Source organism: Parasteatoda tepidariorum, chromosome 1, assembly GCF_043381705.1.
Source record: "Parasteatoda tepidariorum isolate YZ-2023 chromosome 1, CAS_Ptep_4.0, whole genome shotgun sequence".
NCBI classification, from domain to species: domain Eukaryota; kingdom Metazoa; phylum Arthropoda; class Arachnida; order Araneae; family Theridiidae; genus Parasteatoda; species Parasteatoda tepidariorum.
Genome location: NC_092204.1, coordinates 58,564,213 through 58,592,015, shown reverse-complemented (window position 1 = coordinate 58,592,015; position 27,803 = coordinate 58,564,213). Strand labels below are relative to the sequence as shown.

General features: G+C 27.8%; 2 long non-coding RNA genes across 4 annotated transcripts in view; one reads left to right on the top strand and one right to left on the bottom strand.

Moving 5' to 3' along the window:
• The first annotated feature begins 1,754 nt into the window (after positions 1-1,754).
• Positions 1,755-27,803, top strand: part of LOC139425554 (uncharacterized) — a 69,906-nt gene continuing 43,857 nt past the window's right edge. For 2 of the 3 annotated variants that reach the window (XR_011636764.1, XR_011636763.1), the window contains exons 1-2: positions 3,644-3,916; positions 26,836-26,893. This is a non-coding gene — a long non-coding RNA (uncharacterized lncRNA). Of the gene's footprint in view, positions 1,835-3,643; positions 3,917-26,835; positions 26,894-27,803 lie in introns of those variants that run through there. The other variant, XR_011636765.1, reaches the window with a different exon arrangement.
• Positions 11,970-27,803, bottom strand: part of LOC139425555 (uncharacterized) — a 36,893-nt gene continuing 21,059 nt past the window's right edge. Inside the window, exon 2 of the long non-coding RNA XR_011636766.1 lies at positions 11,970-12,368. This is a non-coding gene — a long non-coding RNA (uncharacterized lncRNA). The remainder of the gene's footprint in view (positions 12,369-27,803) is intronic.

Genomic DNA, 27,803 nt, shown 5'->3' with positions numbered 1-27,803 from the left:
AGAGTTCAAAACATGGACACAAAATTCACATTTTTAGTTGCTCATCCCATTTAAGAAAAATATTATTTTTACTGCTTTTGAAATTTCATATTCAAAATTATTTTTATATTTAGGCAACAATCGAGATTCTGAAAAACAAATATATAGTGAGGTTATCACGTGTATTTCATCGAATGAAACGAAAATTAATACAAAAACGAAATTGATACAACGAAAATTGATTCAAAAAGGTATATTACAAATAGAATAAATTCTGATGAAATTGAACTTGAAACGCCTTAAACCCCTAAATACTCTAAGGTATTATATGATATTCTGTATGGTAATGATATTTCTTGTAAAAAAAAAAAAAAAANATTTCTATGCTCAGCTCAAGATGGTTTTAACCCTATCATTCCAGAATAGTATTTTTTTTTTCTTCTTCGAAAGTCATATAGAATCATGCAGTTTTTTTCCCCCTCGTAATAGGGTAGGGTTGTTTTTTTCCCAAAACATCTGGGCAGGGAAGTTCGCCCCTTAGTACATTCTGAAATAGACTAAAGGTCGTATAGAGGGCAAAAAGATGTTTTCACTTTTTCTTGTCTCAAAGAAAAAGCAGGATGCGGGTTTGCAGACAAAACCTTCATCTGATTTAAGCTTATTTTAAATTATTTTTAAAGAGCTTTAACATAAAATAAAGAACATGAAACAAACTTTCGTTCAGGTTTTGTCGCTATCTTCTGAATTGTTTTAGTGATTTTAAAGTTTTATATTTATATATTAGAAGCTTATCAAAACTATTTGCAAAGAATTTTGATTAAGTTAACTACACTGTAAGTTTCCTTCATCTGATCTAGGCTTATTCTGATCTTCATCTTTATTCTGATTCATTCATTATTCTGATCTATTCTGATCAAGGCTTCATCTGATTTAGGCTTATTTTAAATTATTTTCAAAAAGCTTTAACATAAAATAAAGAACATAAAACAAACTTTAGTTCAGGTTTTGTCGCTATCTTCTGAATTGTTTTAGCGATTTTAAAGTTTTATATTTATATATCAGAAGTTTATCAAAACTGTTTGCAAAGAATTTGAATTAAGTTAACTACACTGTAAGAAATTTCGGATCAAATTACGGTACAAAGTACGGACACTTCATCCATGAAATCCATTGTTACCATAAAGTATTATACAGTAGTTCTTACAGAGATATTTATTTTAGTAAAGTGAATCGGTTATTTTTTCTGTAATTATGACTGTACAAGTTACGATATATCAAATCTTTTGCTCCGTAGTACAGCCATCAATGGGATTCGAACCTGGGTCAACTCATTAGAAGGCGAACGCTCTATCCCCTGAGTCATCACGGCTCCAATCAACTATGTATAAAATTTCAGTAAACCTTCTGTTTAATTGTAAGAACAGAAAGGAGTGAAACAACATCGTTTAACAAACCAAGTTTCACTATGGGCTGTAGCGCCATATAAGAATGAAGCAAAATAAATGTTTTAAAACTAAAGACAAGCGTAGCCGCAAACCTGGCTCAATATATTAAATATATAAAAAATTAGAAATACAACATTCCCTTTTAACTAAAAATTTCAAAAAAAAAAATAAATATTAATGAAAATATAACAACTTTTGAATAGCATGCAAATTATATTCGTTTTTAAAGACGCAACCCTTTACTCCAACTAAGCCTTGTATATGTTATCTTCAGTAGACTATCTTTATTACAGTTGACCCGAAAAGCAGGTGCTTATTTTATTGGAGATTAATCCAGTAGGCGTGTAATATACATGTACTCCATTTTGTAATTTATTTGAATATGGGATATACAACTACAACTAGCAATGGTAATATAAATGTTTTTCGATTACTTTAATCCTTTTTTGGTGTTTAATTTCGAAGTCTAATAGTCAGATAGTTTCTTACTTAATTAGTTACTTAGTTAATTTGAAATCTGGATGGGCAAATTTTAAAGAGATAATAAATTTAATTCAAAGTTTGAATTGACTATCATACTATTAATTATTCGAGGTTTTATCATGTTAACGATTATAAACCTTTTTTGGCACAATGGTCATGTTGTATAGCGTTGTTTTAATAAATAAAAATTCCAACTCGTAAAGTAGAAAAAAAATTGAATTTTTATTTATTTTATTTTTTTCAAGTGGGATGTTTTCATAACGTAACCTAAGTGTAGTACAAAATAGGATTAATTAAGAGTTCAAAACGTGGACACAAAATACAGATTTTCAGTTGCTCAACCCAATTAAGAAAACTATTAATTTTACTGCTTTTGAAATTTAATATTCAAAATTACTTTTACGTTAAGGCAACAATCGAGATTCTGAAAGACAAACATATAGTGAGGTTATGATGTGTGTTTAATCGAATGAATCTCTAACGAAAATTGATATAAAAAGTATATTACAAAGAGAAAAAATTTTGGTAAGATTGAACTTGAAACGCCTTAAACCCCTAAATACTCCAAGGTAGAACTGCATAGTAATGATATTTCTGGTTTAAAAAAAATCTGTTAAATAAATCAAAATATACGGTATTTAAACCATTCATTTATGACAACACAATAAAAAAGATACCGCTTTTTAGACCCACTGGAAAAAAATAGCGGGGAAGGCCGAGGTTGAGATGGGCTGACTCAGTGGAGTCTGATTTTCTCGCAATTAATGAAAAGAATAAATCGGAATCAAAGATAAATCGGAAGTCGTCATGGAGAAATCTTCAGAGGAAGGCATTGGCTCACATTGGGCTGTCTGGCCAACTATGATAATGATGATAAATCATTCATTTAACAATTTTTCCGCTCATATGTAATGGTTTACTGGAAATTCTTGTTTTCAAAATTATATTTCTTATTACCACACATTTAGTAAAAAATAAAAAAATTGTAAAGCAAATTTCACCGAATAATTTGTTTTTATGCCATGCTCTAAGGTATAATGATAAATTCAAAATTTAACAACTTTCACCACATTTTTATCACTCATTATAAAACCCTATTTTATTGTTAATTTTACCGAAATCATTACAACAAATCAATTCCTCTGGGGGTACTGATCCAGGAGTTTCCTTGTTTTCTGGATTGGTTCAAAAATTACAAGGCTACGGAGTTGAACATTAGTAGTCGTAAACCCAAAAATTGGGTCGGCTGTTCAGCGACGAATATAATAACCACTTTCATGCTTTGATTGATACATGATTGATACTTAACTTTATAAACTCCCCAATCTCAAACCAATTAAGCATTTGTGAGGTGAAGATGGAATAAATTAAAAATCCAACATGAAATTCCAGTCATCCAGTTTCACACTATTGGAAAGTGATTTACTTAAAGCATGATCTCACACATGCCATAAACGATCTATTATCACATTGAGTTCGACAAGAGAAATCAAGACTATGTTAAAGGCATATGAAATAGCTAAACCAGATATTGAGAAGGACGATCATAATAAAGTAAAGGTTCACTATAAGTTCCTGTAAAAGACTGATATATCAGGAGAATGTCGATATTCATTGATGAATACCAGCATTCACAGTCGCTCAGCGTTTGTTTCAATTGCTTGTTAAATATAATTTTTTTTCTTTTCATTTGCATCATCGCCAAATGTGATTCTAAAATCCGCCAACATTCATCATACATTGATGGTGAAAGTGAATGAATTTAGTAACCATTAAAGCAAAATACAACATGAATAAACCATAAATAAAGTATTGAAACGGACATACTATAGCTCTCTAAAGAAGTATCTTCCTCATTTGGTGTTAAGACACTGATGAAGGTGCCTGTTTAGAGAAAATGTACATTTCTGTTCTGTATTTGTGCTTTATTTGTATTTGTGCTTTATTATATGTTTTTCGCTTTAGTCTATGTAACACAAAGTGTAGCACAAAGATATCCTCTTTTTTGGGTAAGTAATTGCTGACCGAAGTCTGAACCATATTTTTTTTAAAAATATGTCTCATAATATGTCATGAAAATTTATTTATTAATTTGTTAAAGGTCAGGTGCATTAAGTTTATAAAGATGACATAATTTGCATTATATTTGAAATGAAGGCCACAAAAACATGGTTATGTGATTTGATCAACTCTGTCTCTTAGCAGATTTTATAAATTTTTGTCAAATCATTACAACACGTATTGGATAAAAACTCTCATTTACTTTCCGTAAGTAATTTTTATTTCTCAAAAATGAAACATAGCTTCTGTTTGATTCTAAAAATGTTTCTTTTTTGTAATTTTGTAAAATATAACTTTTTAGTGTGACGAAAACATTTCTGCCATGTTTATTTTAAACTGTTTTAAATTACATATTATTTCTTTTGCTAAAAGATCGCTGCCCAAAAATTTAAAATATATACATACATAATAGCATTTTCTACGTCGTAGAATGGTGTTTTAAAAAATTTCGTTTACAATTAAATTAAATTCTTTTTTGTCTTCAATGCTTTTTATTTTGTTCTTGCTATTTGATAGACTAAATAATTAATTCATAAATAGGCAGAATCATATTGATATTTTGTTAACAATAGTATTTTAAACCATTTCATTAGAAAATATAAACAAAATTTTGCTTCAATAAAGGCATTTTCGACATTGCAGAAGGATAAATGAAAGGTTCTTTCTTAACTTTCATAGATTATAAATGTTTGATAGACATTTAAAAAATATTTATGGTATATTTTTAGTATTATTTTTGTATATTGAAAACATTATTTTTATACTTTTTTTAGAATTATTTTCACTGTGCACTGTAAAACACACCGACACCCTAAATGCCGGTACTTTTTACCGTGAAATTTAACAGAATAAAAAATTTTATATACCGAAACATTTACAGTAATATTTGCTGTACAGTCACTTTTAATAAAATATTACGGTATAAAATTTTACGGTGAAATTACATTTTTTGGTAAAATGGATTTTAAGGATGATACAACCAGGGTGCTAGCATTTTTTACCCAATTTGATCCAGAATTTTTTACCGCAATTAGATTTTGTAAGTTTTTCAAATTCTTCCATTTTATTCTTTCTCTAAAAGCAATTCATTTTTTATAAATGTGTTTAAAATTTTTATGTTCTCCTATACAGTTTTAATACAATGCTTTATAAATCAGAGAAAGCCTAAAGAACTTATGTATGTAAACACACGCAAAACATACAAACGAGAGTAGAGAATATTAAGCATATCTGAAATAAAAAAAGGTAATGTAGTTTCTAGATTTATTTTCAAAAGAGTTACTCCCGTCTGTCAGAAAACTTAAGCGTACAACAAAGATAAACGGAAAAAAATATTGTTTGAGAAAAGAATAGTTATAGTGTTAAAAAAAATTTACGATAATTATTTGCATAAGTATTTCGTGAATCGGTATATAAAAGGCAAAATATTATCACGCTTGGGAAATTTTCGTGATTTTTTTCAACACTTTCCTTTATTTTATTTTGGTGGTAAATTTCTAGGAAATATCATAAATTTCATCATTTCAAGTTACGTCAAATGATGGTTACGTCAAAACCTTACTCCTTGGATATGTTAGGACTGATAACAAGGCCTATGACAAAATAAATAAATAAATATCACAGGTATTGTGATTTGTACACGGAAAAAAATTCTGGTAAAATTACCGTTCTGTATGGTAATGATGTTTCTAATAACAACAATAATAAAAAACACATTATTCTAGTTAACAAAACCAAAATATATGCTATTCAAACTATTCATTTGGTTGATGTGAGTTTCTATTTTCTGATGATTTTGTTTGAGTTTCTTTTCTGAATTGATTCGATGTATTTCATGTTTCTTTTCCTGGACTTCTATGCAAAAGCTTCGGGATACTGAGGGAGTTAATTTAGGCATTTGCCCTCTCTCTCAATAGAGAAGGTTTTGTTTTATGGCTACCGGGCCGGTACGCCTTGAAGACGTCGGATTCGGTGATCATATTTTTATTTTTATTTCCTTCGTTTCCTTTATTGCTACATTTATTCTTTCTTTTTTTGAAATTTCTGCTGCTTTTAAGAGCGTTTTTTTTTTCAAAGAAGTTTTGTTAATTTAGAATTAGAATTTTTTGTATTCTTTTAGTATTGGTAATTTTTTCTTACATATGAAAACGGTGTGCCGTAAACACTGGTTTTCGAAATTATAGTTATTATTATCACACATTTAGTAAAACATGCAAAACTGAAAAGTATAATTCAGCCTAATAAAGGATTTTCGAACCATGCTTTAAGATATCATGATAAAATTACCAGATTTTACCACTTTTACCAAATTTTGACTCATAAAAACATATTTTATTGTTAGTTTTATAAAAATCCTTATCAAAGCGCCTCGATCGAAATTACCGAGTTTTTTGGTCCCTCCCTTAGAGCCAGAAGTACGGTAAATTTTACCATATTCTTATAGTTCTCACCATGCTTTTTTCCTCAGTGTAGGTTTGCAAAAAAATAAAAGTTTTAATCTGGTACTGCATGGTATAACAGTATAGTTTATTATCTTTTTTAAAATGTTCAAATTCATTTTAATTTTAAAACGCATCTATTTTATGAGTGATGTCGAATGCACAGATCTATTAAGAAAGTCGAATGCACATATCTATCAAGAATGATGTCGAATACAAAATCTATTAAGCTACAATAATTATTTTTTTCTAAATAAACTTAATTCGGATTGAAAAACTATAGTAAAATAAGATTCTCTTTTTTCTATTTAAATCTGTATATCAATAACACCTAAAATAAATGAAATAATTTAATTCCTATACTTGCAGAAAATAGTATAATTTAGGCTTAGTTTTTTTTTTTCCTTTAAAAAAAACTTTTTTTAAAAAAACCTTTTTCCTTTTCGAATGAAAAACATTTAAAATGAGCAAACATTGCAATTGAACAACAAAATGGTAACACTTAAAAAATTGTAAGCGGTAACAGTCCAATTGGCTATAGTTGAGTTACGTTCTCTAGTGCAATATTAGCGTCCCTAGAAGAATTTCGACTATGTCATTTAACTGAATTCTATGCATAAAAATTAGCTTGATCTAGCAAGTAGCGTCCTCTAATTGCCTCCAAAACTTGACAGAACTCATCAAATCCGAGAATTTCAACTGTGTTTCGTCTCTTTACAGGTTTGCAAGTTCATTAAAATAAAAAACATTGTAAGTTCATTGACCGAAGTAGCTGAAATTCGCAAGCAGTTAAACACGCAATCGTATATATTGTACAATTAAGAAATTGAATTTTAAAAGTTATTATTTAAAAGTTACAACGATTATTCATTGCCCTCTTAGTGCTCCATTAGCGTCCCAAGAAGAATTTCGTCCATATAATTTTACTGAATTCTATGCATAAAAATTAACTTGGTTTCGCGAGCGTATTGTGCAACTGCTTCTAACAATTGACTTGACAGAACTCATCAAATCCGAGAATTGCAACTGTGTTTCGTCTCTTTACAGGTTTGTAAAGTTCATTAAAATGAGTAAAAAAGTACATAAAAATGAAGTTGCAAATTTATCACCCGAATGCAGAAATTTGCAAGCAATTAAATTCTCAAGCTTATATATTGTACAACTAAAAAAAATAAATAAATAAATTTAAGACTTTTTGATGCGCAAAAATAAATAAAATCTGTTGGCAAAGCTTACTATCTTCTTTTATTTATGTATTTATGTGCCTCGAAACTAGAAATATAATTCTTATTCGACCCCTGCATAAAAAAAGAAGTATATTTCACTTGAGAAGTTTTCTAGAATGGTGTCAGAAGCTCACGCCCTATTAATAAAAAGAAGTAATTTACATTCAGCAAGTATAACGTTTATGTTTAACAAACAGTGTGTTGCTACTAGAAATTATTTTCATATAAGAAGGCCAACACAGTTATTCATTGTGTAAAACATTTCATTTAACAAATGTTCTTCGATAATCTATTACTTAATTTAATTTCACTATAAATATCTTATTTATTCCTGCGCAGAATATATCTAAGGCGCATGCTAAAATAAATCTGAGCAAGAACCATAAAAACGACGACCCTGGAATGACTGTGGATGGAGCAGCCATGGTTAAAGGTGAATTAATGCGGCAATAAAAATTTATTTATGCTTCTAACCGAAAGGAATAAAAAAAAAAATGTTGCAGCACATAATGAATGAAGATGACTTAAGTTGTTTTCATGCGTTTTATTTATCCAAACGAAACTCAGTTTTTATATATTTAGTTTTAATGAGCTTATTCTATCGCATCTATTTAAAATAGAACAACATTTCTATGTATGAAAGTTATTTATGTATTTGTCTCATTATTCGACAAAATATAGGTTTTCATAAAATATAGCTTGGAACTCAAAGAAATCGGTTTGGCTCATATCGCCGATAATCACGTCGCCAACTGTTCATATCACCGAAACCACTTCGAGAACTAGTTCACTTCACAAATCACAGACTGACTGCCTTTCTACCGTACATTAAATTTGTCGGATCACAAAGTCCTCCATGTCCCATAACAAATTATACCTCTGGGGGTACTAAATTGGAGATTGATCGTTCTCTGGTTTAGGTCATTATAAAAAAAAACCATTAGATACTTTCTGGTTAACTTATTGTTTAACAGCTACAATTTGTAAGTTATAAAAAATTTTAAAGCAAATTTAATGCCTGAATTTTTATATGCTTTTTGTTTTTAAAAATATTAAAGCTAGAAAACGAGCACAAAATTTTAACATAATGATTTTAAAAATGGAATAGTTTCAGAATCACTTTCTCTGAAACAATCAGTTTTTCTTTTTATCGGTTTCTCAAACAATAATAAAAGTTATAAACTTTTTACTATTGATTAAAGTAGCCGAAATAAGACACTTTTTCGGTTTACATATTGTTTAAGCATTCTTCTATACTTTTGTATTCGGAGACAACAGCTTCGAATTGGAAAAAAAAATATATACATGGTGATAACTTTTTCGTGATTTGAACGACTTAACTTTTTTCTTTCCATCGGATGTGTCATACAGTTATTGATGACTGACGCTTTTTGAAACAGCTGAAACTATGAAATCATAATTATATGGAAATCGTATTCATACTTCATTCACACCTGGCATATGGATGCTTATAGCGACATATCTTTTAGTGTCATTCCGTTTATGCGTAAATGAACAAACAGAAGATACTTGGAAGACAGATTTATTTCATATATCTTGCTGCAATCCGCACTTACATAATCGAGAATATTTAAGAGTTACTCGTGTAAGTGAAATAAAGTAGCAAGAAGCTTATCTGCTCGGCAAAAAACTAAATAAATAAATAAAGTTAAACAAACACACTACTGTTACAAGGCGTTAGTCAATTTTTTTCTAAGAAGGTTTTTTTTTTTTCAATATAAAATGCCCCTTTGAGCTATTTAAAACTTAATCTACACCAATATTTCTGCTTAAGAAAACGTGTTTTGCATAAATTATCTTTCAATAACCTTGTATCAATTATCTTTCAATAACTTTGCATCACTTATCTTTCAATAACTTTGCAACACTTATCTTTCAACAACTTTGCATGAATTATCCTACAATTAATTTACAACAAATTATATTATCAATTACATCCACCATTTATCAAATAATTCATCGAAAGTCAAACATTCGCATCTTCTCAACATAAAATCAGTATAATTATCTCCAGTAGAGATTTGAATTCCGCCCTGCTTCACATCGATAAATAGTAATTTGTCTGGGAAGTAAAAGAGGTTTTAACGGAATGCTGAAGACATTGTTGCAATTATACCGTACGTCATAAAATTGTGGAGACTTAATTTCCACTACTCCCCTAATCCAAAACGGGTTGCTGCAGAAATGCATTTTTTATTAGCATAATAATTCTTATGACCATGCTCTTAAAACAATTAGTTCCAATCAATTGTTATAGTTTATATAATAATTCAATTTTTATTTGCTTAGTGATTTATTCAGCTGTTGTAAGTATTATTCCATTTAAGAGACTGCAGGTGTTTCTTAGAAAAATTCTTAACAAAATACCAAGTACCATCCTAAAATATATGCTAATTCCATCACAAGCAGACACATAAATATAGTCTTAGTAAGAATATTATTTTACACAATGGCAAAATTAATCTCGAAATTTATTTGCTGGTGAAATCATATTCAAAATATATGTTCCATTTTAAACCAAAAATCTCTAATATATTAGCTGCAGACTATTATGGGTTAGTCTAACAATGAGAATTCAGATTTTGATTCCAAAGGAAAATATGCAGAAAATGTCATGAATCTTCATTCTATATACAGATGTGAACTCACAAACAATGGATTGTAAATAAGGACATTGCCTTGAATATGAAATTATTCAAATGGTATTTCACTGTAGAGCATTTGTATTAGATTTCTCTTATCTATTAAATCTGATACTGAAGCAGAAAAAAGAATTTATTTGTATGAATTAAACTTTGTCCTGTTAAAACCAGTGTCATTACTTATATTTTAAAAATTGTTGAAGATCATAGTTTTGCTAATTGTCAAGCAGCTCTTGCTTATAACTTATTTCCTGTGGACAAAAATTGGTTTTTCTCAGAGTCTTTATAATTGGATGACAACGCAAGGACTTTTGTGTAGTTCATTTATAGCAGACTTTTAATTAATTTCGCCCCATAGTTCTCTTTACAATAAATTTTATTATAGGGTCATTTTTAAATTAATAGAAACCTTTAGAAATATTATTTTTGAAGTTAAACTTTTACCTTGAAAACTCATGCTCACCTTACAATCAAAATAAAAAATGAATATCATTAATAAAAGTTGACAAGAAAAATAAAGTCATATACGTTAAATGAGCATTAATTTTCGTCTAAAATTTCAAGATATAAATTGAGGAGCGTAGTAGTTTTTCGCTAATGCGCTTTTTTAGGCATTCAAATAATTAAAATATCAATCGATATCGTATTCTCTTTCTTGATCAGTATTTCAATTGGGTACATGCAAATGACGTCACGCTAGGGTGTCGAACCTGATTGGATCTGATCCGAAAATTTATTAATAGTGCGAACAGACCAAGCTTAATATCTATAAAGATAACACGCTCTCTTGTTTATATACAGCCAACTGATTTCAGCGGTCTTCGCCTTTTTCTCGAATTGTAGGTGCCCAATTAGTTACAACAGTAAGAAAGGAAGCTTAAAAAGCAGGTAAGAGCCGCATAAACCAGCTTTAAAATGGGTTTATGAATATAATGGTTTTAAAACTTAAAGAACAATAATTTTAAAAATTTTATGAGCAATATTTTTTTTAAAAATAGAATAACATTCTTAAATGATATAAATTGGTTTTTAACACGAATAACAATGATCTTAAACATTTATGAACAATAATTTTAAAAATAAAAGAATAATGATATTAAAAATTTCGGAGCAATTGATTTGAAAATAGAAGAACAATGATCTTAAAAGAATCAATGTTCTGAACAATTTCTGGGTAATGCAATGGGCCTTCTTAAGTGAAGGAAAATTATCTTAAAAATTGATGAATAATGAAGTGAAAATAAATGAGCAACGATTTTTAATAATAATGAGCTATGTTTTTAAAGATAAAAGAACAATAATTTTAAAAATTGCTGAATTGGCATTTAAAATAGATTAACAAGGATTTTAAAAATCAATTAATGGTTTTTAAAATAAAAGAACTAAGATTTTTAAAATTGGCGAACAAAAATTTCTAAAAACCTATTATGAAAATTGAAAACCAATGATTATAAAAATAATTAAATAACAATTTTATTTGAAATAATATGTATAGCTATTAATCTGCATTTGAATGCTATAAATTATACAATAAAAGTACTTTTTAACAATGGAATTTCTTTTAAATAAATTAATGAATTTGTTTCAAATAAATAAATACATATTTATAAAATGTATATAAAAAGTTTTAAAAAAAATATCAGTTTGAGCACATAGGTAATTTACTTAACTATATTTAAATTGCATACTTCTTCTGTTTCTGTATTGTAAAAAAATTTTACAGCAAAATCTATTTTTACCGTAATATCCATTTTTTCCGTAAAATATTATAACCGTAATTATGACAGTAACATTTTAGTTTCAGTGAGTCCGTGATTTTATGGTAACTATTACTGTAAAAATTACAGTATATCAGATTTTTTGTTTCGTAATATGTTTCGGGTAAAAATGGATTTTACGGTAAAAAGTCCTTGCACCCAGCACCCTGAGTGCCAGTACTTCTTATAGTAATTTGATTCAGATTACAACGTAGACTGTTTGAAAAATGCATTGTAGATGCCTTGTTATACATCTATTCTCTTGGCTAATAAAATCCAGTTTATTGTTTCATTGCCTCCGGATGTAGAAAAACATCTGAAAAAATAACAAAACAAAAATAACTATAAAATTTAAGAATGAAAATTCTATATATGTCTCTGTTTCAAGAATTGATTTTTTTTTATAAATGCATTTCTTGATGTTTAAAATAAGAAAGGGCTTTGTTTAGTTGTTAGTTAAGTGAAAGTTCTTTGAATGAGTCATCAAATTTTATAGTTTGTTTAAACGATGCTCTAATAATCTGCCCATAAGGAATTGCTCTATTCTTTATTGCATCTATAATTCATAAATCAGTATTTATTTAAAAAGTTATGCGTTGCATGTAAATAACTTTTTTTTAATAACAATTGTTACTTATTTTGTATCGAAAATAAAATAAATGTTAATTAATGTTAATAAAATAAGTGGTAATAAATGGTAATTAATTTTTGTTTTTGAAAATATGAGACAATTTATTGTTTTTTAGCGAGTAGACACAATAAAATTTAAATTATTTTCACAATTTGGAGTTAAACCTTTTTACGATGAGATTTAGGGAAAAAAAATATTTTTAAAATTCTTAAGCAATAGTCTAATGCAAGGGTTTCCAACTTACATGAGGCTGGGGGCCGCAATTAAACATCAGTCAAATGACGGGCCGCAGTTATCAAGCTGTACAAAACAAACGTATTGAATTACAAATTAAAATAAGAAGTAGATTTTTAGCAACATACTGGATTAATTTTGTATTTGAATAAATATTTTCTTGGATGCAAAGCCTGAGAAATAAATTTTTTTGCTCCATTGGTATGTTAAATTTCACAGAAACGAAGAAATTAGTTTTTTTTTTTTTTTTTTTTTTTTTTTTTTTTTTTTTNTTTTTTTTTTTTTTTTTTGTAACGAAATAAAAGTGTTTTAAACCCATATAGATTTTTTAAGAAAATTGTCCGTAAAAAAGGACAACTAATATATTTTAGTTTGCGGGCCACAAAAAAGGCTTCGCGGGCCGCCAGTTGGTAACCACTGGTCTAATGACTCGGTGTAATTTCTATCTCTGAAATTTTTTCATTTCAACATATTGCATCGAAATGGTATCAATTAGTTGTCAGATGCAGAAATTCGTAACAATCTTTGTTTTAAATTTTATTTTACAAGTCAGAAAACTTTATTTAAATGTACAGATTGCGTCGAAATTACAGAATTTATAGTAACTTTATAGCAGACAATAACAATTTTTTTAGGGTCAGAAAACAAATCAAACTTAGTTGTTTAAAACTCGAGAACTTCATATTTAAAAGTAAAAGCAGATTCGAATTTTAGCAGTGGCTGGTTCTGAATTTTGCTCCCGGCTCGCACCGACCACAGTGTTGGTGTAAAATATCCTCATAGTCAGACGGTTCAAGGGCTAGAGACTCATTGCCGTTCGGCTAATCATAGGAAGTTTTCATGATTTTCCTCTTCATGTTACGCAAATGCTGGTTAATTCTATCAAAAAGTTCTCTTCCAAGAGTTTCCTTGTCTTCTGAATTGAGCTCAAAATCACAAGGTTACGGAGTTAAGCATTGATTGTTGTAAATTCAGAATTGGGTCAGCTGTTCAACGCCGGTTATAAAATAAAATAAAATATTAGTTGGTTGTCATCTTCAAACGAATAATAAAAATAAATAAATAAATAAAAAAAATTGGAGCCGGAAACCTTGTTGTTTAAAAGTTGTAAACTTGTTATATAAAAGTAATCCGTTTTAACATGTCACGTCAAAACTATAGTAGCAGTTGTTTATCATCTTGAAAGTAAATAATAATAATTTTTTAGGGGCAAAAAGCGTGTTAGAAACCTTCTTATTTAAAACTTGAAAGCTCGTAATTTAAAAGTACACTGTAAAAAACTCCAGATCACATTACGGTGCTTTTACCTTAAAATCCAATTTTACTACAATGTGTTAGGGCAGTGTTTCCCAAACTTATGACTTTTGTGCACCCTTTCCAAATTTTTCGTAACGCTGTGTACCACTAATAAAAAATGAATGCATTTTTTACTATAAAAAATTGCATAAAAGTTAAGAATCACAACTGGCTGTTGGCCCCACTAATTATTAACTGTTAACTCTGCAAAAAATAGCCAATAGAAAAACACGTAATCGTAAATTTTAATGACTAGCTTTGTTTTTAAATACATTTTTTTGAAATTTTCGTTTGTTGCAAGATATTTCGCATAAGACCGCGTACCCCCACTTAACTGTTCCCGTACCCCTGGGGGTACGCGTACCACACTGTGTTAGGGATCAAAAAATCTGATTAACCGTAATTTTTACTGTAATAATTACAGTAAGATCTGTGCCAACAATACAAAATCACTCTAATTGAATAAGTACTATTGTAAAAATTACGGTATAATATTTTACAGAAAAAACGGATTTTACTGATAAAGCACGCAAAGCGCCGGTACTAATACCGTAATTTTTTGACATTTTATTCTGTTTTACCATACTACATCGAAGCTATCGTATCATGTAGTTATCATCTTTAAAATTATAATCTTGCAATTTTTTCGAGTCAAAAATGAATCGGAATTTTTTTTATTTAAAACGTGATATGTTTTTTTTTTTTTTACTCTATTTGAAGTAGATATTAATAAAAAAAAATTTTAGGACCAGAAAACGAGTTATTTAACTGTCACTTTCCATCTCGAATTTTTAAACAGTTGACAATCAATTTCCTTTAAATTTAAATATTTTTAAAGGATAAAAAAACAAAATTCTAAAATATTTTATCTAAAAACAAGATGGGAAAAAACAACAACAAAAGTTTAACATTGAATCTCCACTGATCAATAATAATACGTATCTCTCCAGACTAATACAATATGAGTATCATCTTATAAGACCATTAACATTCACAAACGACAGGTGCCACTTCTGATTTTCAAGGACTCACGCAATGTATTTAACGTATAATTAATATAATTCGTTTCATAGTTTTTTTAAGCAATGTTATAGAAGGAATGATACTTACTTACCATAGATTTATTATTTTATTTTTCTTATTATAAGGTAATAAAAATTCTCATAGCTAAAATACCATTAACTCTTCTATATTTTTCCCCCTGAGTGATAAAGAAAAATGCTCTTTGAAACCATGAAATTGACTGCAGTCGGGTTTTCATTCAACAAAGAATTAGAGTTAGAACTTTTAAGAATTATTTTTCCTAGTGAAAATCGAATGCATATTTTATAAATATATGTACTTGTATTTTAAACCAACAATGATGTTACTAAATAATGAGATCCTCTTGGTTTTCCTGTTATAAAAAATTTTGGAAACTAGAATTAATTAGATTAAAAATAACGCTTGGTAATATTAATGCTGCTGTGGAATTTTTCTCAAAAATGTAAAGCAAAGAAAAAATACGTGAGGTTATTTTGAAAGAATAATTTGATACTGCAGATTGTTTTTTTTTTTCTTCTTCTTTTCCTTCAATTTACTTTTATTTCTGTTTATACTGAAGAAAACCAGTTTGGTTGATGCTGAGAAACACTTTAACGCAAACTACATAAAAGCGAATATATTTTTATCAACCTTAAATACAGATAAGTGTATAATACACTTAAAAAGTATGGTAGAAATTGCAGAACATGGTAAAATTTACCGTGTTTCTGTCTCTATGGGAACACCAAAAAGCTCGGTAATTTTTATCGAATCGCTTTGGTAATGATTTTGGTAAGTTTAACAAAAAAATATGGATTTATAATCTGTGATAAAATTGAGTAAAATATGATATTTTATCATGATAACATAGAGCACTGCAGAAAAACCATTTATTCGTTTTAATTTACTTACAGTTCTGCATTTTTTGCTAAAAGTCTGGTAATAGGAACAAAAATTTTCAAAACTAGAATTTCCAGTAAACCCTTATCATATGATCAGAACAGTTACTAAATGAATAGTTTAAATATCGTGTACTTTAATTTTATTTACCAGAATTTTACTTTTTTTTAACCAGAAATGTTATTATTTTAAAATAAAGAAAAAAAAATTTCTCCGTGTACTTACTATGCTTTCAATAATGCTCAGTGCAGAATTGCATAGATTTTAGATTTGTCAGAAATAACCAATTAACATTTTAGAACAATATCCGTAATATTTTTACTATTATTATTGTGAAACTATTATTATATTGTTTTTATTATTGTGCATTTATCATGTTTCGAAAGATAATGACAATTGGAGTAAATATCAGTTTATTTGCGAAACTTAAACAAAAATGATCAAAAGCATATTTCGAATTTTTTCTTTACGCCTATTCCTCTTGATTCTTATGTTCAGTCGGGAAGAAAAATACCTTTTAAGATTAGAATAACTGCTGAATGTGAGCCAAATTACAAACTTACCACTTTGTTCTATAATTCTAATAATGTTCCTAATACTCCATTTCTGATTGAAGTGAAACTTTTTATAGAATGGTAAGATAGCAAGGTTGTTAAACTTTTCCAGCACCGAAAGTTTTTACTTTATTTTATACCCGGCGTTGAACAGCTGACCAAATTCTGAGCCTAGACTACGACTGTCAATGTTCAACTCCGTTGTCTAGTAATTTTGAACCCTACGCAGAAGGCAAGGGAATTCCTGGATCAAGCAGTGGAACAAACTAGCCTCATGGAACGTCCCCGATGGAACTAACCCGAATTTAAGCTGCATGGAGAGAACCACGAAAACCTTCAAAGGTATGCCCCACTGCAAGGAGATTCTAATCCATGATCCGTCTACCACTGAGAATATTTAACGTCAGCACTGTGGTTGGTGCAAACCTTGAACAGAATTCGTATCAACCAGTCACAGCTAGAATTCGAACCTCACCTCTTTGGGAGGAGAACGCTCCATCCCCTGAGCCACCGCGGCTCAGTACACAAGGTTGCGAGTATAAGTCACCTCAAAGCACCCATATTAACTTTTAATTTACATAAGCCCATTCCATACGTTCCCAACGTAGACGCTATCGCCCTCTAGCAGGCGGTAACAAACTTTTGCTTACAAAAATTTATCATGATGCATTTTTAGAACCATTTCTAAAAATTTAATGTGGTACTTTCTAAATGAATGCATTATTGACAACTACCGTGATGAAATACATATATTATCCATTGTAAAAGTGTATTATGTCTTGTCATAAAATGTTATTCTTTTTAAAATTTATGTGATGTTGATCGAATAAAAAAGACATTTTGAATTGAAATATTATTATTTACAAATTAGTTATTTTAAATATTTCATTATATATAAATATATAATTATTTGATGCATAAATATACATTTTATAATATACATTAAAAATAAATATTTCCTCCAATTTTAAAATTACAAATTTGAAAATTTGGTTTAAATTAACGTTAAAATTATAATAATTGTGGAACTTACTTGGCGCAGAATTAACAAAGCAGCATTATGTTTGAAATATGACTAATCACTTTATGAAATAATTTTTATACTTCCTTTTAAAAATTTAATTAAACTTAGTCATAAATATATAATTTAAAACGCAATTAATTTCCTCTCATTTATTGCGTGTAATAATACTTTTAAACTAATTTACTGTCAAATAAAAAATGAATAAACATAAAAGCCTCATGGCGTGGCTGTAACAAAACTGAGAATTTAGTCGCGTTAAATATAAATCTTACTTGACAAGTGTCCTAGTTTAATGTTTTCTTGATTTATTTGCGTATATATTTAACCATTATGTATTATAAATAAATAACCGCCATTAATATCATGACACATAAACGCGTCATTGATTTATTCGCGAGAATATTAAATTTATCCATTTTTAATGCATGGAAGAGTTCTCGCAAGAAGTTGTCACAAGATTTAACTGTCAGATTAACCATTTCACGCTATAAGTTGGGAGAATTCTAAATTTTATCGGTAATTTGTATTGTTTACAAAATTAATGTATATGAGAAATGTATTTAATGTATTGTATATGAGAAATATATTAGTAACGTTTTGGATCCCAAACCCAGTTTTTTTTCCCCACTGACGATCAGGTTTATGTTAGATTATATTATTTTAGATCTGATGAGTTGTTATAAATACTTCATTATCAGCAAAATATATCTCAAAACGAAAATTTAATTCGAAAAATTCTGTGCGTATGCACCTTAATTATTATCTTTATAATTATTAGAACTTAAAAATTAATTTTGTATTTTTATATGTGCTGAAATGAACTATATTAAATATTATATATGAACTATATAAAATATTATGTATTAAATTTCAATAAAATAGATTTTTGAAAATGAAATTGACAATAGAGGTTAATTTTCCATCTTTTTGTTTTAATAATGGTAAGGAAAAAAATGTTATAAGTTTTAAAATTAAAACAAAACAAAAAATTCTTGTCCTATAAAGTAATTTTTTTTTCTTAAAGAAAGGATTTGTTTTGTTTATTTAATGTACACTGAATACTCTTAACAAATTTTTATTTTCTCGATTATAAATAAAGAGTATACATTGAGCATATTTATCGACATCATTATAAATAAGTTTTCTAAATACGATTTCTTAACAACCTGTTTCAGTTTTTTACACAATAACGTATAATTTACTTTCTCTATTGTTTAATTCCAGAATAATGGCTGTTTTTATAATAATTCATTCTATTTATAGGGAATGATTCCTTCTGAAAATAAATATTATAATGCTGTACAAAATAAATAAACGTTGTTTTCAATACAATAAATAATTCTAAAGAAATGCTGTTCTCTTTTAAACTCACCGAATTAGTTTTCAAAAGAGATTTTAGTTTTTCCATTAAATTTGCGTTTTTCCAACTTAGTCAAAAAAATCTCGTTCAACTCAAATAGGCTTCTTTTGAATTCTTTTTTTAATTTTTTTTTTACTAAATTAAAGTAATAATAATGTTCAAAATTCTGTTATTATAATTTTACAAGAAAAATTTCCTATTTTCCTTATTTGGAATAGCAAGATTCGAAAGAAATATATAATTTGAATAGAAGATTTGTTGTTGTTAGAGACCGCAAATATATTTCGAATTATTATTTCAATTTATTTCAGAAAGTTCTTACTTAAAACAGGTTTTTTAAGAATAGAGTAAATGTTTTTATTCTAATAGAGGTTAAAATTTAGAACAAGAAAAAAGAAAGAATGAAATAATCCCTCAACCCAAATTCACAAGAGCTTCTATTATAGCCTTACATTTCCGAAGTTACAGAAATTTTCCGTAGCAGCGAAGAGGAATTTTCGTCGTATATTAAAATGCAAAATTCATTAATATTTTATGATAGGTATTTATGTAAACAATTAAATAAACTTCAATGTGTGTTCAAGGAACCGCGATGGCTCAGGGGATAGAGCGTTCGCCTTCCAATCAGGTGAACCGGGGTTCGATCCCGGCGATGGCTGTCTGATACGAATTCCGCATCCGGCTTGCACTGACCACAGTACTGACGTGAAATATCTTCAGTGGTAGACGGATCATGGGTTAGAGTCCCCTTGCCGCCAGACTAACCGTGGGAGGTTCTCGTGGTCTTCCCCTCCATGTAACGCAAATGCGGGTTAGATCCAACAAAAAGTCTCCTAATGTTCCAAATGTCTCCCATTACTTGATCTAGGAGTTCCCTTGTCTTCTGGATTGGGTTCAAAATTACAAGGCTACAGAGTTGAACATTAGTAGTCGTAAACCCAAAAATTGGGTCGGCTGTTCAACGACGGTTATAAAATAAAATAAAATGTGTGTTCAATACATATGAAGATTAACAATCAGAATTTATAAAGGTGGCTAAGTTTCAATTTCCGGACAACTAAATAAGTTACTAATGAACGATAAAAAGAAATGTCCTCTAATTATATAAATTTGTAAAGTTAAAAGAGACCTTCACAAATTTTAAAAAACTTCCAGAAAAGACTTAATTTAAAAAAAGAAATGAAAATAGGGAAGTTTTAATTTTCCATAGTTCTCAAAAACTTTCCTCTGTAGAGTTTAAGTTTGCAAAAATTATCAAAAAACCATAACATTAGGCACTAGACAGGCGTGTTATCTACAATACGCATGTAACTTTCAAGTCTCAAAATTTTATAATAACTTTAGATACCAAATTAACTGTACTTTTAACTTCTACAGAAAGTTATTAACTTCAAAGATGCGTTTTAATTAGAATAGAGACTGGTCTTTACATTTTCATTGAAAAATGAGGCGATGCACAGTAAAAATTCAAGATCAAATTACGGTAAAAATTACCGGCACTCTGGGTGCCGGTATTTCTTACCGTAAAATCCATCTTTACTGGCACATGTTACGGAACAAAAATCTTATACACCATAGTTTTTACAGTAGTAATTACAGTAAAATCACTGAATCACGCTAATTATATAAATATTACTGTAAAAATTACGGTATAATATTTTACGGATGATATACCCAAAGTGCCTATTCATTATTTACCGTAATTTGATCCGGAATTTTTTACAGTGTAGTAAAAAATAAACACACAAATTCAGAGGCACTTGGTTTGCGAATTTTGTCAGAAATTTTAAAAGCTGCTGCATTTACACATATAAGAGTATGAGTAACTATTTTAAATAATGACTTTCTTTAATTTCAAAATTATAGGACGGTTAAAACAAGATAGTAATTTACTTATTTCCATAAATATTTTTTAACAGAAATCTAATTAATTGAAAAATTCTGGCAACTTCGCTAGTTCTTTTAATGTAGTATCATTCAATTTAAGACATTTAAACGTCGTTCTGCTTAAATTAATTCATAAAAAAAGAAGAGATTGTCTCCGTATGTTTAAACTTGAAGAGCAAAAAATAAAACTATTTTTTTTATGTCTGCTTCATTTTAATAATACTCAATTATGTAGTTTATCATGAATATTATTAAGCATGAATTTGACCATGACTTTTGACACGTCAATTGTAACCAGCAAAGGAAGTTTTCTTTTTTTATTTGAAAACATATTTAATAGACTTCTTTTTCAGGCATTAGTATAAAGTTAGTATTAGAGAAAGCATATTACTCTTAAAGAAGAAAATGACATGGGGCGAACATTTAACACCAAAGCAAAGACGTGTATTTAAAGACACATTTTCAAAACGGAATTCATAATTTGAGCCACTAACATATCCAGTAAATGTCAAAATTTTCGGTCAGTCATCATTCGATCTTTGGTTGACTAAATAAAAAAATTCTTTCTCTAGTCTCCTATGTAATAATATTCAAAAACAATGAAAAACAAAGTTTTTTTAAAGCAATTTAAAAACCAATCTAAACGTAAACAAGGAAACCCTAACGTGTTTGCGCCTGTATCGAGTCCAGGTTCTGCGGGCTGAGCTCAAGGGTTATGACTGAGCCTATCCTAACTCTAATCTACCCTCGTGATTCGAGATAAGAAAGGTAAACTTTTCTGATCAAACTGTCGTGAGGAAAGAACGTTCTCAATCGCTTATACAAATACTATTAGCTACTCATAAAACCTCCAATTACGAAAAAAAAACGAGATTAAATATTAATTTAATCATGTTGCTTGTTTTATGAAACAACATATTAAATTGATTTGAACTCTATCTTAATTTGAATGCATGATATTTGTTTTATGAAATATCAAATATTCTTTCATATCATCACACCGCGATTAAGTTGAAACAGTATGGAAGTATTTTTAATTTAAATGAGCTTCCATGCAGTATTGCGCAATTTGTCTACAAAAACTGAAAGCTATCTCCAAACATTTTCCTTTGCTAAGCTTTATACACTCCCTTATTGTAAAACAATAATCAAATAAACTATAAGTCAACAACTTACCGTGATTTAATGAACGGCGTTAATTTTAATAGTTCTTCCTCACACTGTGGCTGCATCAGGAAAAATGTGTGAAAATATATTCATAATTAAAATGACTTTTGAAAATCGTAAAAGCAATGTAAAAATTTGCTAAGTAATTCCAATTTTTTTTATTAATCTATATTATAATGTGCACCAATAAAAAAAACATTATTTACTTAGTTGCTTTTAATATCCTAACTACACCGAAAATTCGTGTAATCTTTATTCATTTAGTCAAACTCAATTCACAATGAAAGCAAAATTATATATTATTGATAGAACCAAAAGACAATATTTCTTTTTTAAAGAAAAGAAATAAAAATGAGTATTAATCCTTAGTCTTATAATAATTTTAATTCAATTAAGCTGTAATTTTAGCATTAATTATGAAAGGTTTCTTGTTTACAAACTACATACAAAATGTAATTATCATAAACAATTATGGATTAGACTTTATCATGAAAAAACTAATAAAAATTATTAATAAATGCGATTAAATATTTATTAATAATTTTTATCAGTTTAGATTTATAAAATAACTTAGAAGAAAAAAAACACAGGAAACTTAATTTAAAAAAACATTTTTCATTTTAAATAAGGTTAGTGTACACCTGAAAAAACTTAAAAAGTGATATAAATTTTATTATTAAGAAATTGAACGTATCTTAGTATTAGCTTTCTCTTTAGAATTAAAAATTCATTTCCAATTTTAAGATTAATATAAACTTGTTTAGATTTATAATTAATTTCTAGAAGTTATAAATGTAATAATAATAATAATACAATTATAATAAATATAACAATAATAATACAATTATAATAAATATAATAATTATTCAATTATAATTCATATAATAATACGATTATGAAGAAAAAAAATTCATCTTGATAACTACTACCACTTATGAGCCCTGTTAATTGCATATTTATCGAAAATTGGACAAAGGATCTTAGAAATTTATGTTTCATATAATTTTGTTTTTCTTATTGCTATTTCTATGCAATTTTCTCATTTGCTACTTGGTATGAATTCCTACTTGTGCACCCTTTTCCAATTTCCAAACTTAACAATAGTATTTTAATTAAAATAATTTACTAATTCCAATGCATAGAACTTTCTTAAATTAAACTATGTATTTTGTACGAGAAAAATAGAAATAATTCAAAATAAAGTGTAATTAACTTAACAAAAATTAACTTTTTAAGTTCCCTAGAGCAGCTATTGATTCGTTAGCTGGCCACATTTTGACTGCCAGTCTCGTGTAACATGCCTGATTTGCTGCACTTTGAAAAAGTTAATCTTATATACAATAATAAAAAACTAAACGCATGAATAAAAAGAAGGAAAGGATCCATTTTGGTTAATCCATAAAGCAAAAACCAAAGACTACCAGACTTTAATTTTAATATAAATAACCTTTTATTCACGTTTACGTCTGTCTGGTCCGAAACTAATTCGAATTCGGAACAGTTTTGCCGACAACAGAGACGACCGAAAAACTTAACAAAGAAATACTATGCCATCACAGAGGATTTCTATGAATGCAAAAAGGTTCATTGGAAGAGAGAAAAAAATGGATAAATTATCTTAGAGCAACTATTCTTGCATAATGAATTTAATTCATCCAGATGTATTACTCATTGTTTTAAGGGGAAAAAAAAGAAAGGTTTTCATTAAAACACATACTAATAAGAGGCGGTTTGCTTTTGTGACCGCTTTCGCAAGGCCAGGAAAAGCATCTAAATACTATCGGTATCCTGGTGCAAAAGCTTGTTTATTTATTTTTTTAAATCTTATGGAGCGATAAACAATAATTAAATAACAATAACTCCCTAAATTCAAGAATTTGTAATATCCGGTTTTGGAACATAATACCCATAATTAAAGGCCGGGAACGTAATTTCAAGTTTCGAGATTCCATTGTACGTATAATTTAAAACTTGAAATTTAAATTCATAAAAAATACTAAAGGCGTGTTAAAAGATTAGAAATTGGTGTCCTTGATATACGTTAGAGATACCAATTTCTCCACTTGTCTCTCCAGATTTCTATTGCTTTACAGATCTCATCACCAGCTGTAATAACCAGAACAAAATAAAAATAATTAACTTCAAAATTTTTATCTATTCGTGTTTTTTTCTTTCTTTCTTTTCTAAACATTTCAGGAAAGTTATTTTCAATGGGAAAAAAAATTCTGTAAACAGGTTTCTCCTCATGTCCCTATATATTCTAAAATCAAAATTCGCAAAAATGTCTATTAACGCGTTCTTTTACTATCTCATCCATTCTTTCTGTAAGCAGTTGTAAGTTTATAATGTATGGGTTTTGAATAAATAATTCAGCTATTTTATAAATAATTAAAAAATTCAGTTATTTAATAATTAATTAAAAAGTTCCGCTATTCAAAACTACTCCTATGTAATAATTAAATAAAAAATTCAGCTTTCAAAACTACAGTTATTTCATAATTAATTAAAAAATTCAGCTATTCAAAACTACAGTTATTTCATAATTAATTAAAAAATTCAGTTATTCAAAACTACAGTTATTTAATAATTAATTAAAAAATTCAGTCATTTAAAACTACAGATATTTAATAATTAATTAAAAAATTCAGTTATTCAAAACTACAGTTATTTAATAATTTATTAGAAATTAATTAAATATTCAATTATTCAGAAATACTAATTAATTACATTACTTATTTGATTTAATTCTGAACAAAATCATATATAAAAAAAGTTGTATCATGATAAATTCCCTTATTAATTTTGATAGAAAAGTCTTTTTTTTTTTTAAATTTTGCTTCAGTTAATTTTGTGAAAATGCGTTTCAGTCAAAATTTCGCAGTTGAAATAAATTACACCATGGTATTTATAAATTTCAATTAAAGGTAAAAGTATTTTAAAAATAAATGATATATTATGATAATTTTCTTAATTGTGTTCTAAATTTTTATATACTAAGTATAACAGTTTAATTAGGTGATTGAATTACTATATTATTAAATTTTAGCAAAATACCAGGGTATTTTTTTAATGTATAGTTAATGTAACTTGCAAGGCAATGTTCACAACGTTCATCCACCGTTCAAAAATTCCTTTGTTATTGCTTTAATTACCTTAGTAACAGCAACTTATGTTTAAAAATAAAAATATGTTAAGTTCCTTAACGTCCTCCATTTTTAAATTCCAATTTCTGGCTCGTAATAAATAATACAAAACAAGGGAATAAAGAATAATTCAGTAACTTTCAATAAGGTAATGATTCAGTAACTTTCTTAATTCCCCGATCTTGAACTATCAGAAGAGTTTTTGAACATTGCAGAACCTATTGTTCATACACCTTATATGAGCCACTATTTTTGAAAGTGAAAAAGTCCATTTGGAGCGAAACGAACATCTTATTCATTTTTACTATTTTATTAAATCATTTCAAGTTTAATCAAATTATACTGTTGAAAACAAACTCCCAAACTGATTAAATTTTACCAAAATTTTTAAATTCATTCAAACGCTAATCATAAAATAACTTGGTAAAAAAAATTTGGACTTATAGGAACTACTTCGAAGAAGAACGACTTATTTCTGTTAAAATGAAATACCTTAATCATTGTGTCGTCATCAATACTTACGATCACACCGTGTTTATTTTTCAAATCTACTTTTCTTTCTTATTTAGAAATTTTTGCAAGAAAAAAAAAAGAAACTTTTGTAAAAAAAATTTATGAAAACAGATGTCAATTTACAAGTATAATGAATTGAAAAATTTATGAGGAACTTTTCATAAGCAGCAAACTTTTTAAACGACAATGTATTAAGTGATAGTGTCTGTTCGTAAATAATAAGATAAATCAACTCTTTAAAAGGACAAATGTAAAAGGCCAAAATAACAAGCATAAATCTCGTCACTTGTCCCATTACAGGTCTTTCCCAACTTATTTAATGCTTATTCATGCAACGTCTATTATTTATGCAACGTCTTTGCAATTTCTTTTTTAAATCCTTCTCACGCTAATGACGAATACAGCTGCTCGCATTTAAAATTATTGCGAGCTTGACCATCAAGGAGGCTAAGAAAAGAAAAATACTGGTGAGCCACTGACAGTGTGATAAGTTGAGTGACGACAAAACTTTTGGTCGTGGGAGACAAAACTTATCTTTGACATTGTCTGGTCCGTCTTAATATCTCAGAGGAAATATAAGAGAAATGGTTCTTAAAATGTGAGAATTAGATTTGATGAAGTCGTAATTTTTTTCTTTGTATTGTTTCACTCAAATAAATTTTCTAAAACATAATTTATAAATTTTTTTATAAATTTAAATAAAAATTAATTTATTGCATTTAGTAAAAAAAAAGTGTACGCAAATGAAATATTCAATTTTGCGTATGATTTTAAAGTTTCAATGAATCCGCGAAACATATGACGCAATTGAACCTTTGAGGTTTTGAGTCAATAAGATTCAGATTGATTGATATGATGCGAGAATTATATAAAAGATTATGTATAATACGCAGTTTAAAAAAAGTTACAGTTATTGTGCTTTATGAAATAAAAGTCAAACGTTTTTAAAAAAAATAAGCTTATCAAAAACTACTAAGTTTCATGAAAACTTCTGCATATTTTAAATAATTTACAACAGATTTACAAATATTGATTTATTACACTATTACAGGTTATTTTCACTGGCCATGATGCGAGGCAGACGAAATTTTTTACATTTCATTAGAACAGTATGTATAAATGTACTTTTTTTTGCACATTTTATTTTTAAACAACAATCTGATTGGTGATACAACATTAGGGTATGATTATGCTTTGTATCATATTAATTCAGTGGTGTGCAAAAAGTAAAGGGAAGAAACGGTCCTACACTAAGCACACTAAAACTATAAATCTGCTACTATTTGACTTAAATGAAATATTTTCTGAAAAATAAATCATGACTGGATTCTCTAACAATTTTAATAATGAAGGTAAGTTTCGGATTAAATTTTAATTATGAAGGTAAATTTTAATAAGGAATGTGAATCTTTAGGTAAATTTTTAATAAAGTATGTAAATTTTTAGTCAAATTTCAAATATAAATTTAAATTTTTAGGAAAATTTTAGTTATGAAGATTAATCTTTAGGTAAATTTTAATAAGAAAGTTAAATTTTAATTATGAAGGTAAATCTTTAGATAAATTTTAAAAAGGAAGGTAAAATTTTAGTTAAACTTTAATAATGTAGTTACATTTTCAGCTGAATTTTAAATATGAAGGTAAATTTTTAGTTAAATGTCAAATATGAAGATAAATTTTAATTATGAAAATAAATTCCTAGGTAAGTTTTTAATTAAACTTTAATTATGAAGGTAAATTTTTAGAGGAATTTTGATAAGAAAGGCAAATTATTTTTAAATATTTTTACAAAAAAGAATATTTTGTTGGAAATTGCAAAAAACATTTAAGATTTTTTGTTGGATCTTTACAAAAAAATAAATTTTGCATACATTAACATAAAATTGAATTTAAAATATGAATTTAAATTTTTCTGTATATATATCGTTCTAATGTTTTTTTTTTCTTTTGATTTTTTTGCCCCTGATTTTAGAGTTTGTATTAATACACTCCTCTTTTCCGGGGCATATAATCCAGAAAT